This window comes from Aulonocara stuartgranti, assembly GCF_965226115.1.
Source record: "Aulonocara stuartgranti genome assembly, chromosome: 12".
Classification (NCBI taxonomy): domain Eukaryota; kingdom Metazoa; phylum Chordata; class Actinopteri; order Cichliformes; family Cichlidae; genus Aulonocara; species Aulonocara stuartgranti.
In genome coordinates, this window is record NC_138948.1 from 37939940 (window position 1) to 37962697 (window position 22758).

The 22758-nt window shown below is 40.9% G+C and overlaps 2 long non-coding RNA genes across 14 annotated transcripts; one reads left to right on the plus strand and one right to left on the minus strand.

Moving 5' to 3' along the window:
- Nucleotides 1-356: 356 nt before the first annotated feature.
- LOC309718542 lies at nt 357-20798 on the plus strand. Of its 13 annotated transcripts, none has more exons than XR_014279996.1 (9): nt 403-440; nt 1156-1245; nt 2069-2202; nt 9564-12180; nt 12684-13316; nt 13601-13807; nt 14823-15178; nt 17972-18050; nt 18154-20798. It is a non-coding gene; the product is annotated as an uncharacterized lncRNA (long non-coding RNA). The 13 variants fall into 13 exon arrangements; XR_014279997.1 differs by having other exon boundaries at nt 14823-14950; nt 15103-15178; nt 17972-20798; XR_014279998.1 differs by having other exon boundaries at nt 14823-14899; nt 15103-15178; nt 17972-20798.
- On the minus strand, nt 18984-22622 carry LOC309718544. Its single transcript, XR_014280006.1, has 3 exons — nt 19708-22622; nt 19137-19601; nt 18984-19039 (listed from the first exon to the last, which is right to left on the minus strand). It is a non-coding gene; the product is annotated as an uncharacterized lncRNA (long non-coding RNA).
- Nucleotides 22623-22758: the final 136 nt, after the last annotated feature.

The window sequence follows — 22758 nt, forward strand, 5'->3', positions numbered from 1 at the left end:
GCTTTAAACGGCGACACATGAGCAGATTCACTGATTAATCAGAAAAGTTTAGCATGAATCTGGACATTAGATTTACGCTCGAAGTTTTAAGCTTATCAGATATCACTTGGTAGAAGCTCCTTACCGTTTGAAGAAATCTGCTGTCCTCTTTTGCTTGCATCTTTTTTTTCCATCCGAGACTGAAGTTATTCCACGTTAAGTAGTTTTTCTCCGTGAGGAACACAGCAACTCATCTTACCCCTGGGCACCAGGGACTCGAGCTCCGGATCTCAGCAGAAAAGTGCCAACAAAAGATGCAGATCCCTCCAAATATCAGTTTGTCACACTTCTGTCCTCTGTATACTCTGTGACGTCACCACTGGAACGCTAACGTCTCTGCGTAACCATGGTTACAGGGGGACGCTTTGGAGCTCTCCTGCTCAACAGCAAAAGATTTCAGGGTAATATATAAATACTCCAACTTTAAAAACAAGTAAAAGAAATATACTGTATATGTGTATAGTGTACCGCGTAAGAGTTCATTTTCTGGTTAGTTAAAAGATGACCGATGGCAGCCATACTGACGTGAGCTGTTGACGATACGTCGAGCTGTCGATAAGCTGTCTTTGTGCTCTTATATACTGTTAGCCTTGTTTCGCTGGCGTTAGTGAAACTGCTTTGAACTGGATGTAACATTGTTGAACTCTAATGCTCAATGGATAAACTCTCGATGCGACGATGTGAGAAGGTAATTGTAACCCCGTGTTAATGCTGTCGTTTGATATTGTGTAATAACCAGCACATATGCTCTTACTGAGTGAAAATACAAAAGAGTTCAGGTCTGGGTTTAGCCCCAGTGTTTTAAGATCCCAGCAACGTTCGTTGTTATGCCCACAGTTTTAAAAGATGATAGGTTTCTGGGTGCTGACTCAGGGGGACCACTTTAGCTCATTGAAACCTTAATGCCATTTTAGTTTAAGACATTAAACTGGACACGTTTTGAATAAAATTTATATTAACAGAGCTATGCTAGACATAAGCAATTGTGTCAGTGTGAAGCCCGGTATATTTTAAGGTTTACAATAAACTCCAGCTCTTACTGAATCTGTAACGTTGCCTTGATCGTCCTACATCATTTTAAAATGCTGTATTTTTTTTAATACTTTGTGTTGTTAGATGAGTTTTGTGTCACTGTGCACAGAGAAAAACTCACCTGATGTAGTGGTAAGGCCATGTTCACCACTAGATGGAGACAACCTGGCACAGGTATTTTCTATACGCACTAAATTTCACACTGAAAAGGCTTGCTGGAAGGTGTTTTTGCATAGAAAATAAAGAAAATATGTCTTGAGGTCTTTCCAGTGTTTTCAAAATGTGTTTTTCAGATACACATCAAAACTTCACACAGACAAACACACACACAAAACAACAAAATATATCAAATTACATGCACGTCTCATTCATTTTTTGAGAATCTCCCCACTTTTAATTTTCATGGAAAATAACTTGAGTTATTCATGACATGACATCATTTCAGATAACTTTGTCAGGTCAGTAAATAGCTGCCACATAAATCTAAATCATACATGTGTAATATAGAAAAAAGAAAAAACAGTTGTGCTGTTAGTTTATAATAAATGGGTAGGGGTGCATAGTCAGTAAAAGTTACCAAGGCTCTGCAGAGCTCCAAACCTGCTCTGCCACAAACAGAAGCATCAAAAATGTGCGCTGGGAGCTTCATGGCATGGATTTCTACAGCCAAGCAAATCTATATGTATGTGGCCAAGAACCTTAGTCCATGTAGGGCATCTTAGCACAGTTTACTTGTGTCAGTTAGGTCAGCTAGTGGGAGGGCAGAGAGGGCAGCCTCTTCATTATTTTATTGTAGAGTGACAGGAACTGCCTATGAGCTTCTAATCAGGCAGAAATATTGACAGAAAATATATAAAAGGAAATACATTGATGAAAATCAAAGAAGAGAAATATTTATGTGGTGTTTGATTTTCCTGAGAACTGATTGGTTGTGATGACTCCTTCAAGTACTACATGCTACTTTGTCCTGCTAGTTAAGCCTGCTTTCTGTTCTCAGGCCTCCTCCTGCTTCACTGGCATATATCCATCACCAGAGGGATCCACTGACCTGCCTGCTGACATCAGACCACACCCCTGTGTCATGTGACCTGGCTGGAGTAGCAAAGCTGGACTCAGACCTGGCTCAGGCAAGTTCAAAGGCAGTTGTGGTAGAGAGAGCAGGGAGTATAGTAAAGCACTGGAAGGATGAGGTGGAAACAGGAAGCGTGTGGATTCAGTGGACTTGGCATCCTCCATGACCCTATCCTGACTTAGCTGCTCCTCTTCCACACTTCTGAATCCAAGCTGGGAGGCTCCAGGCTGTCAGCCTGCTGCTTCATAATCAGAGCAAACCTGAATAAACACCTCTGCTGCTTCCAAACAGCCTCTGAAAATCTGCCTTTTGTTTATTCCCTCCCACATTCTCGCCCTTGCCGTCAGGCTTCTCATCAGGGCTATCGGTCATATTGATGCTATCAGTCTCCATGCTCTCTTTACTGGCGTCTTCACAACTGCACATTCCTGAATCTAGATTCTGGAGCCTAAATTGATCAGTGTTGAGTCTCTCAGATTTCTCATAGTCTCAAATCACCTGCACTGACTCGCTGTAGCTGCTGCTGCTTAGGAGGTGCTTACACTCTGCTTCATTTGGTTCCAGTTCAGATTAAGGGACAACACATGGAAAGACAGAAACAACAAATGTTTGAAAAATATTTACTGTTAGAAAACATTCAGTGAAAACAATATTGATTTTTCTGTTTGGCAAACGTCAAATCTGAGTCCCCAAAAGCCAATCAGACAGTAGAGTTGGTATAAACAGAGAGGAGATGAAGCTTCTTTTAGAAGGAGGAATGAAAATATTTAGATTCACTTAAAAGGATAATTCTCTATTTTTAGCACTTTCCACTTTCACTTTCTTGCCATTAAACTATAATTAGCTTTAATTTCACTTCAAATACATGAACTCAGAAAAGTAAGAGTGTGATTCTGGCAAAAGATTAAAAATGCTACATTTTACGGTTTAAAATCCCAGCTCACTGACCCTTCTGTATATGTGCTTCACTATTTGGATTACATTGCATTGTACAGGTAGACTATGATTGTATCTGTGGGGCTTAAAAACGATGGCATTTGTTCACACACTCACAGTAGGGCTGGTCTGGACATATTAACTGGCTCTAGGTGACAGAAAGCGCTGTAAGGACTGAGAAAAAACAGTATTAATCCCTTTTTGGTGCACATTATGACAGCTGGGATTTATGTATTGTGTATATTATGTGTTGAGGTTTTCTCTTTGCGACTGAGGTCCTTACTGGCAGTGAGATTTGTATTGAGCGTGCAGTGCAGAGTGATCAGACACACGTGCTGTTCCACAAACGGGATGTTTTTATTGTAGTCACTGCAGCAAGTGAGATCGGTGAGAAATAAACCAGGAGAGGTGGAGGGAAAAGATCAAACAACAGGTCTTAGAGTCAAAGATACAATCTGAATGAAGAGAACAAAAGGCTAACTGTGTGGAAGGCTGAGATACTCGTCACTCTGCAGACGAGCAGCAGAGACAGTTCAACAGTCCACAGAGTATTTTCCCAAAAGTCTCGGGGATCATTGAAATGTTTTCTGGCAAAACTGAGAGCAGCCTTTGTTCATTTTGCTCAGCAGGGGTTTCCATCTTAGAGTGGGGGAACCCTAAAATCAGCTGTAGTGGCTCTTTGTAGATTAACACAACTGAAATCAACAAGATGTAAGCAGGTATTTCACGAGTTGACCTGGCTGATTTCCACCCTCTACACTGACAGGTCATTGTTTACACCGTCTCTTTTTCTACATTTAAGCATCTTTAGCTAAAATTCATATTCATCTCTGTTACACTTGATGTAACAGACCACGAGCACCACAGCCATTGTGCATCAGTCACACACAGTTCTTTACTGTAAACCAACCTGATAATCCTGCACTAACCTGCAGAGGATTTTCATGGGGTCTTTAAATAACACAGTTAGTCTAAGTTAGCTTTGCAGCATGTTTCACAATATGAGAACATGAGGAAATCAATGTAAGCTTTAAATTTACATCAAATCCCACTGAGCAGTCCTTATCTTTAAATATAAGCTCTCCTCTTCCTGTCCTGTATTCTTTGTCCACCTCTGAGTGAAGTTATCTCAAACTTGCTTCTGTCCCTGTGAAATACAGCAGCTGGACTTTTAGCTATCAACACACTGTGAGACAAACTGCACAAAAACAGTTTGTGTGTTTGCTGATGTTTGTTGAGCTGATAGAAACGTTGCATTTGAAATGACCTGCCACTCCCTTTATGCTTAGGGCTTGTTAGATGCTGACGTATGGCAACCACAACTTATGGACACCTGCAGTCGTTCCAGAGCTGTGGCAAAAAAACAAAACCACACAGCGGGCCCACTTGGACCTGTTACTATGGCACACATGATCTCTTTTTACACTATGTCCCCTGGTGATTATTTGAAAGAGGACTGAAGGCTCACAGTGACAGAAACAATAACTCCCTGCAAATGTGTTAAACCAAAAGTAACGAGAAAATTTAAGCAGTCCAAAGTACAGATATGTGTTTAAAAATCCATCCATGCATCCATTTTCATCCGCTTTGTCCGGGGCCGGGTCGCGGGGGCAGCAGCCTAAGCAAAGAGGCCCAGACCTCCCTCTCCCCAGCCGCCTCCTCCAGCTTATCCGGGGGAATACCAAGGCGTTCCCAGGCCAGCCGAGAGATATAATCTCTCCAGCGTGTCCTGGGTCTGCCCCGGGGCCTCCTCCCGGTGGGACATGCCTGGAACACCTCACCCAGGAGGCGCCCAGGGGGCATCCTTGTCAGATGCCCGAACCACCTCAGCTGGCTCCTTTCGATGTGGAGCAGCAGCTGCTCTACTCTGAGCCCCTCCCGGATGGCCGAACTTCTCACCCTATCTCTAAGGGAGAGGCCAGCCACCCTTCGGAGGAAGCTCATTTCTGCCGCTTGTATCCGCGATCTCGTTCTTTCGGTCACTACCCACAGCTCATGGCCATAGGTGATGGTAGGGACGTAGATCGACCGGTAAATTGAGAGCTTCGCTTTTACACTCAGCTCCCTCTTCACCACGACGGACCGGTGCAGCGTCCGCATTACTGCAGCTGCAGCCCCAATCCGTCTGTCGATCTCCGGCTGTGTTGGTGTTTAAAAATGTCAGGAAAAAAACTACTCCAGTAAAGTACAGATGCCTGATAGTTCTACGTTAGTACAGTAGAATATAAAGTATTTGTACTTTGTTACTTCCCCCTTGTGATGAACCTTAACTGAGGCGAGTGAGTCGTGCAGCTCTTTGGATGTTGTTCTGGGCTGAATGAGTCGTGGCTGGACGGCCGGCCACTCCTTTTTGACCACTGTTCCATGTTTTCCATTTGTGGACAATGGCTCTCCCTGTGGTTTGGTAGAGTCCCATAGCTTTAGACGTGGCTTTATAACCTTTTCCAGACCAACAAATCTCAAATGTGAATTTCTTACAGATTACAGAAAAAAGCCCTGACAGCTCATTGCTCAAACTGCACAGTTTTTTCCTTTTGTTTTTTAAACTGTAGTCGTAAAAAACTGACATTTCTGTGGTAAAAAGTGAAAAACAAACTTTTTTGTCATTTAATTGTTGTTTGCTTGATGACTTTGTGCAATATGAAAGGCAATAAAGGAGGTTTTTATTACTAGGAAAAGCTGTAAAACTTTAAAACACAGTTTAAAGTCCAAAATTCATGCTTGTTATTAATAACTTCAAGCGAGCATTCAGGCCTGTGAGACTCATTTAGACACTCAGACAGTGAGCCATGGCTCTGTGGTACACGCAGACCTCTATTCAAAGACCCTTTGTATATGTTTGGAGCTGTAATGGCACTCGATATTTGCCTTTTCCATTACTGCCAGGGCCTCGACACAAACTGTTTACATTGTATGATCATCAGTTAAAAGTTTAAGTGCAGTCGTCTTAATTTACAGGAAGTGTCCAACAGACAGACAGGATATGATGGAAATATAATGGAGCAGTGAAGTTGGAAATGATTTTGTGATTTATTTTTTTGTGAATGGGTCATCAGACAAAGTTTTTAAGACAGCCTGATAATAATAAATTACAAGAGAAGTACTTGAAGTATTAAGTAGTAAATGCATAAACAAGCTTTTCAGTGTCATTATGAAGCAGGATGTTTCTAATTTCAGAGATATTACAGAAATATAAGAAAGCTGTCCTACATATTTGTTTAATGTGCACCTTGAAGCACATATCCTGATCAAAAGACTTCAAGATTACAGATAATATTTAACCGTAAAAACATTAAAATTATGTGTAACAGCTGGGGGAAGTACAAAGGAAGGCTTCAGTCACCCCAGGCTCCCTCACGGTTCTGAAAAAAATGGGCCGCACACAAACTCGTTTCTTGTACCTCTTGGCTCATATCAGCAAATTTCACTCCTGCTGGCACTGAATAACAAGTTTCTTCTGCACTGATTTAAAGTCAAATTCAGAGTCACAAAGCCAATTAGACAATAAAGTTGGTATGCTGTGGTTGGGGGTGGGGAGTAGTGAGCTGGGTGTGTGGAGGAGGTGTGAAGTGGCTGAGGTGGAACAGCAGCATGGGGGGTGGGTGAGTCTGCAGACGATGTTTAAGACTGCCTCCTGGATGAATCAAACCTGTTAAAGAAGTGATTCAGTTCATTTGCCCACCTCACATCACCCCTGGGCAGAGAGAGAAATCACCTGTCATGTGTGTGGACTGTGGGAGAAAGCCAGAGATCCCTAAGAAAACAACCCACAAAGGCAAAGGAGAATCTTCCTGTGAGGTGATAGTGTTAACCACTGAACCACATAGTTTGTCATCCACAAATTATTGGACATGATGTGATCTAATGGGGATAATCTATTCAGCAACATAATGAGTCCAGTTGCATCTTCTGTGGTGATACATCTCCAGACCTTTACTGCTGCCTTGTTGTGGTGTCACTGTGCCTTTGGTCTTCAGCAAGGGGAATGCAGCTCAGGACATCATCTAGCCTTTCGAGCTTGTTCTATCAAAATGCCATAAAAGTTACATAATTCTAAAAACAATTCTGACTAATTAAAACTGTATATTGGGGCGATCGTGGCTCAAGAGTTGGGAGTTCGCCTTGTAATCGGAAGGTTGCCGGTTCGAGCCCCGGCTTGGACAGTCTCGGTCGTTGTGTCCTTGGGCAAGACACTTCACCCGTTGCCTACTGGTGGTGGTCAGAGGGCCCGGTGGCGCCAGTGTCCGGCAGCCTCGCCTCTGTCAGTGCTGTGGGTGTGGCTACAATGTAGCTGCCATCACCAGTGTGTGAATGGGTGGATGACAGGTTGTGTAAAGCGCTTTGGGGTCCTTAGGGACTAGAAAAGCGCTATACAAATACAGGCCATTTACCATTTACCATATATTATAGGATGGACAGGCTTATAACACAGACTCAGATACTAATGTTGTTGAACCTGTTCAAAAAATGTCAGTTTCAACTGTGCAATTATGCTTAATTACCATGGCAACCAGCAGCAGCTTCACTGAAATGAATCTTCCCACAGTGACAGTGAGCTGCAGTGGTGCTTAAACTAGAAAATTAGATGCTCATGGCTTTAAGACAGTTGCCTGCGTTGTCAGTTTAGTAGGTAAATGTTATTTCTAGCATTTTGTCATATTTTTGTTCTTCAAAAATATTGATAAATTAATGTTGGACACAAATCGCATTATCTCTGAATGAGGGAATTCTGAGGCTTTCAACTGTATCTAATAGTTTTCAGTAGATTATGTCTGCATGTTTGTTGCTATATGTTTATTTCTTCCTGTCCAAGCATTAAATCAATAAAGGGTTTAATGCTTGGACTAAATCTGTATATGTAACATAAATTATAGACAACACAAAATGCATGTGTATTCCCTGAACCTAAGTCATTTTGCATTTGCTTGCTTTTATTTGTAGCCTGAAATCAGTGACTTTTGCACACAATAAATAAAATCAGTGTCTGAAAACAGGAAGCTGGTCCTAACAAAGGGCTTTCCGAGACATGGTTTGACCACTAAATTGCATTTTTGTGGTATCAAAAAGAACTTCAAAGGTTGTGACTTACTGATCTTTTGACTGTGATATTGAGTAATGGTAGTGTTGTCCCCTACCTAAAATACTCAATAGCTGGAGATAAAGAAAATAACAGAACTAGGATTTTTCCTTTTTATGTGCACGTAACAGTGCAAACCTTGACAACTCTTAAATAAATATGTCCAAACTCAAATTCCTGTCAAAAAGTCCTGGAGAAAGTGGTGTCCGCACAGGCATTCAGCTACGCTGCTAGCAAGTTGGCTACAAGCTAAGCTAAGTAAAGACACGGTGAATGAATACTTTGACTATAAATTTGACTATAAATTAGTGAGTACACGGAGAGGGTGCTTCAGATGAAGCGCCTGAAGATTAAACGATGAAATAAGAAGTTATCCAAAAGTTTTTATTAAAGTGCTACGCAGATAAGCTACACAAAAACACCATTGTATGTTGTAACAGGAACAGGAAGTGATACTCTAACGCAGAGTCTAGTACTCTAATACTAGTACTGCAGTCAATGGCTGTATCCCACTTCAGGGTCTGCAGCCTTAAAGTACGCAGCCCTAACAGTCCTCAAGGGCCACGTACTCAAATACCGCTAAGGCCAGAAGTGCGAGGCTTGTGATATTGGACAGTCTAGCCTCCGTCGCGCTGGCCAGGTTGCCTTGCAACCATGATATTAACCGCTGGAAACGTTTCATACAGCATTGTTTGACAGAAATGAAAGAGAAAATCTTTGGTTCATCTGTTTGTTTTTATATGAGCTGTGTTTAATTTGATAAGTATCTGAGGCTGAGACCACAGGACTGTAAAAACATAATTGTTGGGCTTCATTTCTGTACTGAACAGTCATTTTAAGATTAGCTAGTAAATAAAAATTAGCTGATGTTGTTCATGAGACTAAAGTCATCTCACTGTGGTAATGTAAATATAATATGGCCAATATTATAGCTGGTCATGGACAGCTTTAGGTATGTGAGTGAACCACCTGACATTAGAATGTGTCTCCATGTACTTCATGAGTGACCACTCAGATCTCACTCCCTCGCTATATGTGGAAGTAGACATGTATGTTGCATCCAAAATCTGCCTATCTACTATATTTCCTTATCATGAGCTAAGAATAGAGACAACAGAACACACATAACACAAACTTTCAATTTACATGTTCCACCTATGAGCCCATCCCTCAAAACACATTACAATCAAGTGACAACAAGGTCTTAAAGCTGCAGAAGATAATATTATTATTTAAAATAAATTGAGGAAAAAAATCATTGCAAGTCATTTGATCATTACATCTCACTAACATTATGTAATTGAAGGGTTCCATTTTCAAAAAGTGTGTCTCTGTGAGTTTGCATGTTCACTGTGTTTCATATGAATTCTGTGATTTAGTATTTTCATTTGTTTTTTCCTCAGAGAGCTGTTGACCACATCGTGAGTGGAGTCCAGCAATATCAGGCCCTGTTAGGAGCACCTGAAACAACAAATGACTGAGAGACATTCTGGGGACCTGGATCAACTAAAGATGATGCAATGGGGGTATTTGACCAGTGTGTTGACCCTTTCATTCAAATTGCTTCCACCCATTTGCAGGACAAGACCATCAAAGAACAACTGTTTACAGATGATTTGCCTCTTTTTCAATGTCACATTTGCAAGACTAAATCTGAAAAACTGACTTTGCCACAAAAATGGCAATCATTTTTCCACTCAAACCACAAACTAAAATTTCAAAAGCTAAACTAACACAAATCTGAAAACACACAAAATGGCTCCTGATGTTGTGCATGTATTTTCCCTCCCTGGAGCATAAAATCCTGTTACAGAAATCGAGAAATAAGGGAAATTTTAAGCATAATGCTGCAGTTTTGCATGGTGGAATGGGACCAATGACAGTGAACAGAAGACCCAAGACTAAAGCAGTAGAGGGAAGTTTGTTTATTGCTTTTACTGTCAAGGGATGTATGTTCGGAAGGACCTTTGGAGACATGTCCGCAGATGTATTAACAAACCAAAAGATGACACGGAAAAGACCCCACAAAGTAAGAATATATTCGACAGAAGCTTAGTGAAGTGGGATATTTGTTGTGTCTGCGTGCAGAACTTAGTGCATAACATGGAGAAAGCCATAATGTCTGCTAACTTCCAGAGAGTTGTGCAAGCGGTAAAGAAAGCTTCAGGTTTCGTTGAAGAGACACTGTCATTCACAAGCCTCGCACAAAAACTGGGACATACACTACACAAAATCTCTGACATTATCCATTGTCGAGCAGAGGATTAAGCCCTAATCAAGTCCATTGACACGTTCAAGAAGTTGTAAGCCTCAAATTGTCTCGCTGTGCCTTGAACACATCGAGTGAGACAAAGTATAAACATTGCCCTTCACAGAAGATGTTCAGATTCTCCCTCACTACTTTCAAAAATCTGCAGCAAATGCCTTTTGTTACTTGGAGAACGAAGCCACAGCTTTTTCTTTTTCATTAGCATTCAAGTCTCTGAATGAATACAGAATAAAGATCTTACCATTTACATAGTGCTCGAAGCAAAAGAGTAAAACAAGACAAAAAAAAAAACCCTTCCATCTTAGAAGTACATTAAATTTCATAACGATAATCCAAGCAACACAGCACAGCTGGCCAAGATTTCCAAACTTCTTTTATCAATGGAGAAAAGACTTTCCATGATCCAGGGAAAATCGCTGGATGAGATTGAAATTCAAGGTTTGTATTGAAAGGAGCAAATATTAGGGCTAGGCAGGAGTTGATCATTATCCTTAATCAACAGAATTAAAACCTTAAAACACGGACAATTAACAGAATTGTCCGTGTACAATGATGGTACAGAACTCGCAACGTCGGCATGTGGTACACGTGAGCCTGTGCATGCAGTCGCTGAGTCCACAAACGCAGAGCAGGTCCAAGACACTGGAGATTGTGGTAAGTTATGACTATTTTGGTTTCAGTGGATAAAATGTGTTTGTTGCGAATATTAAAACTTAATCAAAATGTGTAACCAGCAAATGAAGTGCTACTATGGATGCCTACAGCAATGAAACTGCCGCTCCCTCTGAAGGTAAGGGAAGTTTAGGTCTAAGTACCCTTATGTGTTTTAAAATATAAATTTAAAATAGAATAAGACAGAATCAATAAAATGAGGTACAGTTGGTTCCCTAAGCTGATGGACACGTTCTTTGTAATTTTATTGTATTTCTGTCTCTGTACACCACCTACACCACCACAATGGATTTTAAAATTAATCAATCCATATGTGATTAAAAGTGTAGACTTTCAGCTTTAATTCAAGGGATTTAACAGAATCACCACATTGTAGCCATTAAATGTAGTCCATTATTTTCAGAAGCTCAAGGTTAAGGACAGCGGACAAACATTTTTAGGGCAGGGTGTCCCCTGACTATTTCAAGACATACTATGGTGCTCAGAGGATGCATGCTCAATCATTAAGGTAAGTAAATCTCAAAAGGTTGATTCTGTTCATCTGGACATATTGTTTTCAGTGGGAGGAACGTCATGAAACGCTGCGTCCAGACGAACAGAATCAACCTTTTGGGACGAACTTAGCTTAATGATTGAGCATGCATCACAAAACTTGTATTCAACTTATCTTTTTACACACTAGAACACTGAAAATGTATCAAATGTCTAAAATGAGACAATGTAATATTTAAAGCGAACATTAGCTCATTTTGATATTGATGGTAGCAACACACCTCAGAAGTTGGGAGAGGGTAGCATCCCTTCTTTTAACAACAATCAACAAATGTTTAAAACTGAGGAGATCAGTTGCTGGATATTCCAACAATTTTCTGCTTCTTCCAGATAAAAATGCTTCTCAAGCCCGTGATTCAAGAAGAGCTCCCATAAAAAAGGTGGTCCAAGGCTGAGGTTGCTGCAGTGATGAAGCATTTTAATGACCACATAAACAAAGGGAAACTGGCCACCAGAAATGAATGCAGTCATTGGAAACTGGCAGAGGAACCAGTGTTGGCAGGAAGAACAGTTCAGAACATAAAAGATTTGGTAAGAAACAGGTTTATCTGCGAAACAGCATAAAGGAGAGTGTTATATCCACTAGGATTACTGTTAATGTTAATGTACTGTAATTAACTCTGTTAATTACCTTTTTTTATTTTATTTAACTTCTTCTTTGAAATGATTAGCACGTTTGCATTAGTGGAAATAGAGAAAAGCTCTGTTTTATCACTTTGAATATTTTTTTATCACATTTGTTTGATTTTAAGACCTTTGAACTTCTCTTAGCTGTGATGTAGAGGCGACCAGGGGGTGGGACTTTAACCCCAGGTCTCATGACACATTACAGGGACTTGGAACTGAAAACTGGGTTTGTGTGTATGGTTATTCTGGAAAATGTGTTTGGTGCTTTGTGGTGCTCTTGTGGTCCTTGAGAAATGGTGCTTATAAAGTCCCTCTATAATCTGCACAAAAGAACTGCACATGTAAATGCACTATATGTATTAGCATGACATACTAATGCATACAATGTTCTATTTCTGCTTCTACAGATAAACTCGAGAAGCAACCCCAGATCGGATCAAAAGTAAAATTGTTTTTTGGACGGTTGGGTGGATACATCATTTCCATAACTGGCCACCGAAAGGGTGTGGCCATCAACATGAGTACTGAGGAATAGAATATTTAGATGTACAATGAGATAGAGAGAAAATGAAGTATTGCACAGTGGTATTTTATAGAGGGAAAGCCCTTGGAATGGGGGGGCTGTGTTATCAGTGAATCAGAGGGGGTTGAAACGGTAGAAAAAAAACTAAGCATGGTGCCCACATCATCCGTAAGTACGAAAACTATAAGAGTTATAGTTACCTAAGAGGCATATACATTGTTTAGTCAGCTGATCAGAGAGAATGAACATGTCTTTTGATTTATTAGGTTGAACAGCACAAGACTCAAAAGTACCATGGGCAAGCAGCGGTCCCTCTATAGGAACGAGCACGCCTGGTTGCAGCGTTACAGCTATTAGAGAAAATATTGAAGGCAGTTCGGAGGCATCTACTTTTTCCCCACAGTTCCAATGGAGGTGTTCATCATAAGCTACCAGAAATTTCAAGGCAGCCTGGGAGAAGATGAATATGGGGACTGCACCCACATTCAACATGCTATATTTCTCCAGTAGCACTTATGTAAGAAAACCTTTAATTTTTTAGACATACTATGAAGTAGGGTTGAAGTGTCATGGAATTTATTCATCTGGTTTCTTTTTAAAACATTAATTATTCTTCCCGGCCAAGCAACAGTTGGGACGTAAAACTTAACGACACAGTGGCAACATTTATGTGCTGTGATGCCATCACAGCCAAAAGGGTTTACCAAGGTTATTTAAACAAGCTAAAGTCAGACCTGTTTATGTTATACATTTATCTGTACACTTACATTTATTAATAATGAGCAATATTGCTTTGCACAGCTTAAGGACCCTGCAGAGGACACCCTCCAGAGCTGAGCACTGACAACGAATGCATTTTCAACATATGCAGCAAAGAAAGTGAAAAGGAGAGAGGACAGAGAATCTATGCAGGACAAAGACAATCAAGGATCTGACCAGGAAGAGCAGGAGTCATCAGGACCAGAGGAGCTTCTAGAAAGATGGCTCTCCCAGTGTCTGAATAACAAGGTATGTGTGCCCCGAATCCCAAAAGTGAGAGTTTTGATTGGTTGCACTCCTTTCATATAGAATCTTTTAGTCCAACATGAACAAACGGCAGCACTACTAAATCCCTGCCCTGGTTCACAGAAGCTATTCACAGCTTTAGGTGAATTTGCCGTAAAACTAAGCACCTGTGGAAAGCCACAAAACTTGAAGTTCATAAGCTCCACTATTATCTACCTTCAAAAACATGGTGAAAGATGCGAGAGCCACTTATTTCTCTGAACTACTCGCAGTAGGAAAAAGAAATCCTAAGGTTCTCTTCGACACAGTAAATAACAGTCTCCCCCGCAACTCCGTGCACACCTGTCTTTTCAGATAAGCACTGCAATGACTTTCTAGGATTTTTCCAAGATAAAATCAGTGGAATCTTGGGATAATTTTTGATCAATCACTGTCGTTTGATGCTCATATCAAGTCTGTGACCCGCTCCTGCTTTTTTTCATCTAAGAAACATTGCCAAACTCAGGACTATTGTATCCAAAGGTGAACTGGAGATGCTTGTCCATGCCTTCATCTCCTCTCGTTTAGATTACAGATTACAGCGTCAGAGTGAACTTCTTACGTGACTTCTACATTCAACACAGACGCTCTCACAACCCAAATCCCGATGTCGGTTTTGAATAAATTCACTTTAAAAAAAATTTTTTTTTTTAAATTACATTTATGTATGCTGTATGTATTTTGTTCATTCCTAGGTTGTCAGTGTAGATGAACCAAAATACTCTCTTTGGTCATTAACATTTGAAGCACTGGAACATGAAAAGTAACCCAAAATTATCCCTTTTCAGAAAAACAAACTTTTCAGAAGCACTTCAGGTTGTGAGGGCACAAAACTCTGTTTAGTCTTTCATTTTAGTGTTTTCATGTGGAAGGAGATATTTTTTTTTCAAAACTTCACGTGTGGACAGGAGTTAAAACAAAACACCCTGAAAATCTCCATTTTCAAACATACTCATGTACATAGCCTTACTCTCTACAGGCAGAGGCGAAACAGAGGGGGAGACGGTCTGCGGGAAACAAAGAGAGATCTTAGTGCACGGTCCATGTGCTGGGCAGGTGAGCATATCTAGTGGAGCTGCAAGTAATCCAGCGGTCAAACACAGTGAGGTAAAGGCAACCTGTCATCTGGAGGCTTGACTGTGAGCAAAGAATTAATTCCACTAAAACAATGGCAACATTCAACTACTGCAATAACCTTCACTAATGCAGATTCACGGACAATCTGGCAATGGTGGATTGCTGGTCTTATATCTCTGCAGCCTCATTGCTCACAGGTGCAGCTAGTCGGTGGAAACGAAGGGGCCCCGCCCAGGGGTGAAGACACCAGGAACACAGGTGCTTCACCCAGACCATAACAACAGCTTTTGGCTCATTTCCATCAGCAGACCCTCTGTATAAAAACATACAGATATCATTTACAGACCATGTATATAGAGACAAGGACAAAAACAGTGATCACATTATATTAGAACAAACAATGACAACAAGAGTGGACAACATAGGCCAATATAGAAAACAATAATGGAAACACACCAGTTATATTGCACATAAGTCCTGTCCTGATATTGCACTGACCCATTACACTAATAACTGTGTCCCTTTTTGTAATGCTATAACTCTATTTCACGTGCAATATATAACCATGATTAATTAAACATGATCACAGCCACCCTTTTAAATTACTCCTAAAAATAGGGAGGCTTGTCCTTTCCCTCACTGACAGTGGAAGACTATTCCAGAAGCTCACTCTCTGATATGACAGAGCATTCTGTGAAAAGGTGGTCCGTCTAAATGCCAATTCATAATCACCTCTCACAGTGGCTCGAGTCAGTCGAGACCCGGCAACACTGCTAGACTTTAGATTAATAAGATCACTCATTGGTGGAGGCGCCCCACCATGTATAACCTTGTAGATCAGACAGGCACATTTAAATAATCTGAAATTGATAAAATTTAAAAACTTGTATTTATCTAAAATTTGACAATGGTAGTATGACAAAGGTTTCTTGTCTAATATTTTCAATGCTCTTTTGTAGCATACTTAAATTGGCCCAATAGAAGCAAGACTCGTATAAGACCAACTTGTAATACAGTATGGAGTATGAGCCAGTATCATAGAGTAATGTAATCGCTGCTGTGTCTGTTAATGAAGTGCGAATATGTCTAAAGTTCCGTATATTAACATTTACAGTTTGCTACTTTTTAACGTTTTTTTTAAAGGATAATTTCAAGTCTAGTAGCACTCAAAAAATACTTAAATTCCTCAACATTAATTAGTTCTTGTGCACCCAATCAAACTTTTATGCAGCCACGGTTGTTTTAGGTTTACTAAAACACAATGATACGTTTTTAAAAAATTACGGCACAGGCATGAGTCATTCAGCCATTTTTGTAAATCGCGTAATTCCAATGAAAGCTGATGGGCTGCAAAAATAGCAGTTTTGGCTTGTGGAAAAATTACCGTATCATTAGCATACACGATCGCGTCCACATTTTTGCACACATTGGGCAAGTCATTTACATAGAGTGAAAATAACAGGGGGCCTAGAATTGAACCCTGAGGTACACCTTTCGTACAGTGAAGATGGGGTGACTTACTATTCTTTATTTGCACGCATTGTTTTCTATCTAATAAATAAGACTGTATCCATTTAACAGTGTGATTACTAAAGTTAAATGTTGACAGTCTAGATAAGAACTCAAACGCATGCTTAAAATCAACAGAAACAGCCGCAACATAACGGCTCTTGTCTAAATAAGACTTCACCATCTGAACAAAAGCAGACAGTCGTTTCAGTTGAATGAAGAGTGTGAAATCTGAATTGCATAGAGTGCAAACCGGGTTGGAATCATTAAGATGCTCATTGATAGAATTCACAACCCACTTTTCCGCTATCTTTGAAAAGATAGGGACCAAAATACAAGATTTACAATGCTTAAAAAAACTGGTATCACAAACAAACTCATCCCTTGCTTTAGAACTTTTTAATTTTGAGATATACTTTCTATTTCATTTTCTGTAATTTTTTTGAATATTGAACTTTGAGTCTTGAGAAGAGACATCCATTTTGGGGTCGGTATTCCCCCGGTATTTTGTTGAGAGTGACGTGAATTATAAAACAATTGTGCAGTTTCATTAATGGTACTTTGGAAGAAATCATTTAACTTAGTTGCTAGGCTAGGGTGAGAGGCTCTGATACCAATTCATTGGCAAATTTAAGTTCAAGGTCTTTATCTGTTTTGTGTTATTTATCCTAGATTTCATGATGTGTCGTTGCTAGTCTTTTAGTTTTGGTTTCTCTCTCAAGTATTCCTAGCTCAGTATTTTCTGAGTTCTAGTTCTTAGGTTTGGTACCTTGCTCGGTGTCGAGTCCGTGTCTCTGTCCCTGTCATGTGCTTCCTGTTTTATTTTGATAGTGGTGTTTTGTGTTCAGCTTCTGTTCCCCGTCTGCCTGATTACTTCTAGCTGTGTCTCCCACTCCCTGATTTCTCCCTTGTGAATTTTAGTCCTGTCTTCCCAGTAGTGATGTGTCGGTCGCGAACGAAATGGCTCTTAGAGCCGGATCTTTGACGTGAACGACACGAGCCGGATCCTTATCGCGTAGTGATGGGATTTCCGGCTCTTTTTAGAGAACCGGCTCTTTCAGTTCTCCCAGACAGTTGTTGTTGCATCGTACCCTCACACAGGTGTGTAATTCCTCCGTGCTCCTGGTTAAAGTGTAATTTGTTAGTTTTTTTAGTCTTTAGTTTCGTAGGTCTCAAGTTTTCATGTTAGTTCCCTATTTCCCAGTTTATATGTTCTGTTCCCTGCATTTTGTCATCTGAGTTTTTCAGCACAGTAAAGCTGCCTCTTTCAGTTCATTCCTCCATGTTCCGAGTCCTGCGTTTAGGTCCTTGCAGCAGGCCTATGTAAGCCCAAACACAGCAAGGATTTTGACTAAGAATTCAGAAAAAACGTGATTCACCAAACCAGTTTGTTGAAGATGCACATTGTTCTGCAGTCAAGTCTCTTTGAAGTCACCATACTAATATCTGTTTAACTGGGAAAAAAACAGTTGTGAAAAAAATACACAATTAAAAAGGCTTTTAAGGTGAAGTGGCATTTATTTATTTCTGATATGGTTTTAGGTCACAACAAAAAAGACCAAGTTGGATTCACACCTATACCAATAATCGACACAGGTACCCACCCACTTGAAAAGTAAAGGCAAGTAGGCAGAGCAGTTAGTACTTCGTTTGTGCAGATTTGTGCAGGTAAAATTATCGTTTGTGCTGCTTTGACTTTTGAGATATTACACTTTATTTTATAGGTCATTCAAAGGTCAACATCCCAGACTGCTCGATAATGGACCAAAGTGGTCTACTCTTGTGCTGTAAGGAGTGTCATGGCCAGTAAGAAATGTCATGTGACAGACAGACGGCAATTAACAGTTCAATTGAACTCCAGTGTTTCATGAGAAATACAGATCTCTCCTTGCACACTTGCCACTCCAAGCGGTTCATGTCTGAAAACCTGTGTGAACAAATCGCTAAAGAGTTGTGTGAGGGCAGAATGGAACCAGCTGTATGGAGGTCAGCGCAGGCAGCAGATTTGATGGATGTTGGAGATCCTGAGCCAAGCCACTTTCCAAATTTGGCCACTCTGCGAAAAACCAAACAACAGAGAATAGACTCGGACCCCATTGCATCTCTGCAATTATTAAAATATAGTGTTCCTCACAGTGGTAGCATCTGAGATATTGGGCTGGACAGGTTTTCTGTCATTACTGGAGTCAAACTCAGATGCATGTTTACAAGACATTGTCAAAAAAATCTCCCCCAACTGTGTGTTTGATGCAAGTTGTGAGAAAACCGCTGACACCAAATGGCCATATCTTCCTTTATCAAGGCATTCTGACAGAAAACAATTGCCTCAGTGTCTCAGTGGTGCAAATGCTGTCAGAGAAACAGGATGTTAATGCCATCACAAACTGGTTGACAGAATGGATTCGTGCAGGTGCACCTGTGCCAAAGGAAGCTGGGAGTGACTTTACTCTGGGAGCTCTGGTCAAGGATTTCCCTGCTCATCCTGATCTGAAGTCCTACCTTAATGAATGCTTTCATGTCCTTCTTGGAACCCAGTCTGCCAAAGTCCCCCCTTGTTTTATCAGGGTTGATGTTGTGCACTGCATCAAGATGATATGCCAGTGGGACTGCCTGAAGAAGAAAACACATCGTGTTAAAGATTTCTTTGTCAGGTCATTAGCAAAGCTTCTTCAGTCACAATACTTGGACGATGCAAAACAGCTCCTACGTGCTATCACTGTTGTGGCCCTCAGTGAGGCAGAACGTGATGAAGGAGCCGCCCTTCCTTCAGAAAGCTGCAAGAAATACCTGAAAGCCCAAATTCCTCAAGACTCCATCATCATTCCAGATGAACAGACAGAGGAAAGTGAGAGATTGGATTCAGTTGATGAGATCCAGACTGACCTACGACACTGGGTAACAGAAATATGTGAGGAGAGCAGGTCACCTGCTGCAGCAAACGAGGATAGAGATAATATTCACTTTCTCCCTGAGATTATTCCTCATATAATAAGACTCGCAAGTTACTTGCCACTCTGGACATGAATAATGGTCCCTCTCTTCCAAAGCACCAGCATCACAGCAAGTTCAGCCACTGTTGAAGCTGAGTTCAAACACGAAAACTTGCCTGTTTGTGTCAATCCCTTTATTGCTCATCATCTTTCCTTCATCGAAGGAAAGATGCGGATTTGTTCTGCAAAAGATCAAAGATGAGGCAACAATCACTGTAAGTCACAGATGCCAATTCTGGCTCCATGACGACTCGCAGTGCAGAAGACAAAATGAAAATGGATGCTCACCCGTCTGTGGGATCTGATGCTGCCACAAACATTCCTCTGGCTGATGAAGATGCAGTTGAGAACTGGAGGGGCCTGGCTGTTCCACCCAAAAAAGGGAAGAGGACTTCCTACCTCTCTCCATGTACCGAATGGCTCCATGCAGATGAATCTTTTGGGGTGAAGGTGGGATTATTAAAAAGTGGAAACCTTCATCAGCCTATTATATTAGGGCAGCGGTTCTCAAACTCTTTACAATGAGTATCACCTCAGAAAATATATGGCTTTTGAAGTACCACCATTATGACCGACATTAAAATACAATAGTATAGACCTATTTAACAACATATACAGTTTACACGAGACAATTTTATTTCTTATAAGAATGTTATTTATTTTAACTGTCATAAAAAGCCGCAACTGTACTTGACTGAAACACCCATCAAGTGACAATATGAAGTGCACTGCATTTACACATTCAGGATGTGACAAATGTACTGCACTGAAACACTTAGCAAGATTGTTAACAAGTGTACTGCATGAAAACAATGACAGCAAAAGGGATATAATAACAACAGTGTCATGGTCCTGGGTCAAGCGACCCAGTATTTGAGTTCCATGTATCTTCTGTATTCATTTGCACCTAGCTTAGTTCACCTACCGTAGTTAATTTCTAGATTGCAGTTTAGTTTTGTTCCTTAGTTGTTTATGTCATCTCCCCCTGTACTAAGTCTCCCCGGTTCATGCGTCATGTCTGCGTGGTTATGTTTAGTTCTTGTCATGTCTAATCTCCATGTTTCCTGTTTTACTTTGAAAGTCTGTATTCAATGTCAGTGTATTCAGTTTCACTTCTCCTGTTCTGTCTTTAGGTTCATGTGTGTCAGCTGTGCTCCCATGTGTGGCCTCTTCCCCTGATCATCCCTCATGTGTATTTAGTCTCTGTGTTTCATACAGTCTGTGTCGCGTCGTCTGTGTTCTCACCTCCATGACCGAGTTTTCTTAGTTTGTCACAGTACTAGTTTTCCCAGTTTAGTTATAGTCTAGTTTAGTCACGCTATCCCTGCTTTGTTTGTACACTTTGTCTTCAGCCATAATAAAGGCTCGCTTTCTGTTAAGTTCACTCCCGTCTACTCACTTGTGTACGCACCTGGGTCCATCACACACACCACCACACGGCCTGTCTCTGCAGACTGTGACAAACAGCTACATGGAAACAATCAAAACATTAAAATTTTGTTGTTACTTGGTCTTCATACCTAATGAGAGGGATGTGCATGGCGTTCTGTGATGTCTGCGTCGATTGAGGTCAGCTTCAGCATCAAGTTGGACTCAGCATCAAATCTGTTTCTATATTTTGTCTTTATGAAGGCGAGTGAAGAGAAGCCCTTCTCAAAAAAAATATGTGGTCGCAAATGGGAGGAGAACGTGCACAGCCTTGTCTGAAAGTGCTGGGTATTTGCTGCGCAGCTGCATCCAAAAGTTCAAACAATGTCTGATTTCTGAAAGCAGACTTCAGTGTCTCATCACAAGATAGTTCTGTAAAGCTCTCCTGCTCAACAACTGAGAAATCCTCGGGTATGTCAGAGGCTTTAATGCTGAATGGATTTCTCATCCAGCTGTTCACTTCTGCTGTCGCTGGGAAATATTTATGGGCTCAAATTGTGGTCATAAATATTTTGTATTTGTAAATCAGGATTTGTATGTGTAAAAAGATTTTGTGTGTGGACTTAGCCAAAAAATATGTGTGAAACTCTGCACTCAAGTATCAAGCTACAAGTACGAATTTTGACCCCGTTTTTCTTCCTTTCATCTGATTGGCCAATGTCATGTCAATCACAAATTTAACTATCCAATCAGAGAACAGATGGGTTTGGCTATTGGAGGGTGCTTTATGGAGCATGTTTTTGATGTTTTAGAAAGCGACTGCTGTTTGAACGGTCATGCCGCATTAAATCCGTCTTTTACGTCACTGACACAAGACAGACGCCAATTATCAGCGCCGGAGAAGACAAACGAGAAAGCATGGCGGAAACTGTAGACGGAGCGAGTCAATGGACAGAAACTGAGGTTTTGGACTTGATTAGCACAGTGGTTCCCAATTTTTTTTTTGCTAGGCCCCCCCTTGTTTTGCAAGAAAAATGTTCCCCCCTCCGGCGCGTGCACGTGCGCACAAACACATCCTCCAACCACACGCACACATATTTTGCTCCATTGCGGTTTATTTCACACCTCAAACAATTAAGCAAATACAAGTAATCTGCAGGTAGTAATAAAATAATCTCCAAACTCTCTTACACTGCGTCCGCACCTACACGAGTATTTTTGAAAACACAGCTGTTTCGTCCACGTAAACGGTGTTTCAAATCACCGAAAACTGAGATTTTTTTAAAACTCCTTTTTTGCGTTTACGTGTGGACGAGGAATACAGAGTTCGTCACACAACGTCAAAGGTATGTGCCTTTATTCACATCACGCTGTGGCCACGTTATTGTTTACATGAGATGAACTGCAGAATGATAGAGACGAAATACTGTTAATCTGACTGTCTGCAGGTTTTACACGCAGTTACTGTCCCTCCATTTACAAAGGCAGAGGCGTCACAGTGTGATTATTTTATGTGTTGTTTTTTTCCTGTGTAATAATGTTCAACAATGCTATCAATACATTTTTCAAAAAATGCCTCTCTGTGCAAAATGGGTTGAAAAACAAACAGCTGTGGGATCCTGTTTGTCCGGGATTTGAAGAGCCCAGCGAAAACCAATCCTGCAGGGAGACCTACCTCAGCACTTGTGCAGGTGAAACCAAAGAGAAGATTTGCTTCAGCATATTTTCTAGTCTTTGGCTTAGAATGAAGTTGGTTTGGAAACATATTCAGCGATGCTTCATCTCCTGCTTTGCGTTTCTGTGGCCCCCGTGCTAGCAGTGTCCAAGCGTTTGGTTTTTTTCCCCCCCTTTTCATACCGCGCCCTGCAATGGATCTGCCCCCCCCCCCCCCCCCCCTAGGGGGCGGGCCCCACACTTTGGGAAGGTCTGGATTAGCATATGGGGAGACAATTCTATTCAAGCTAAACTTGA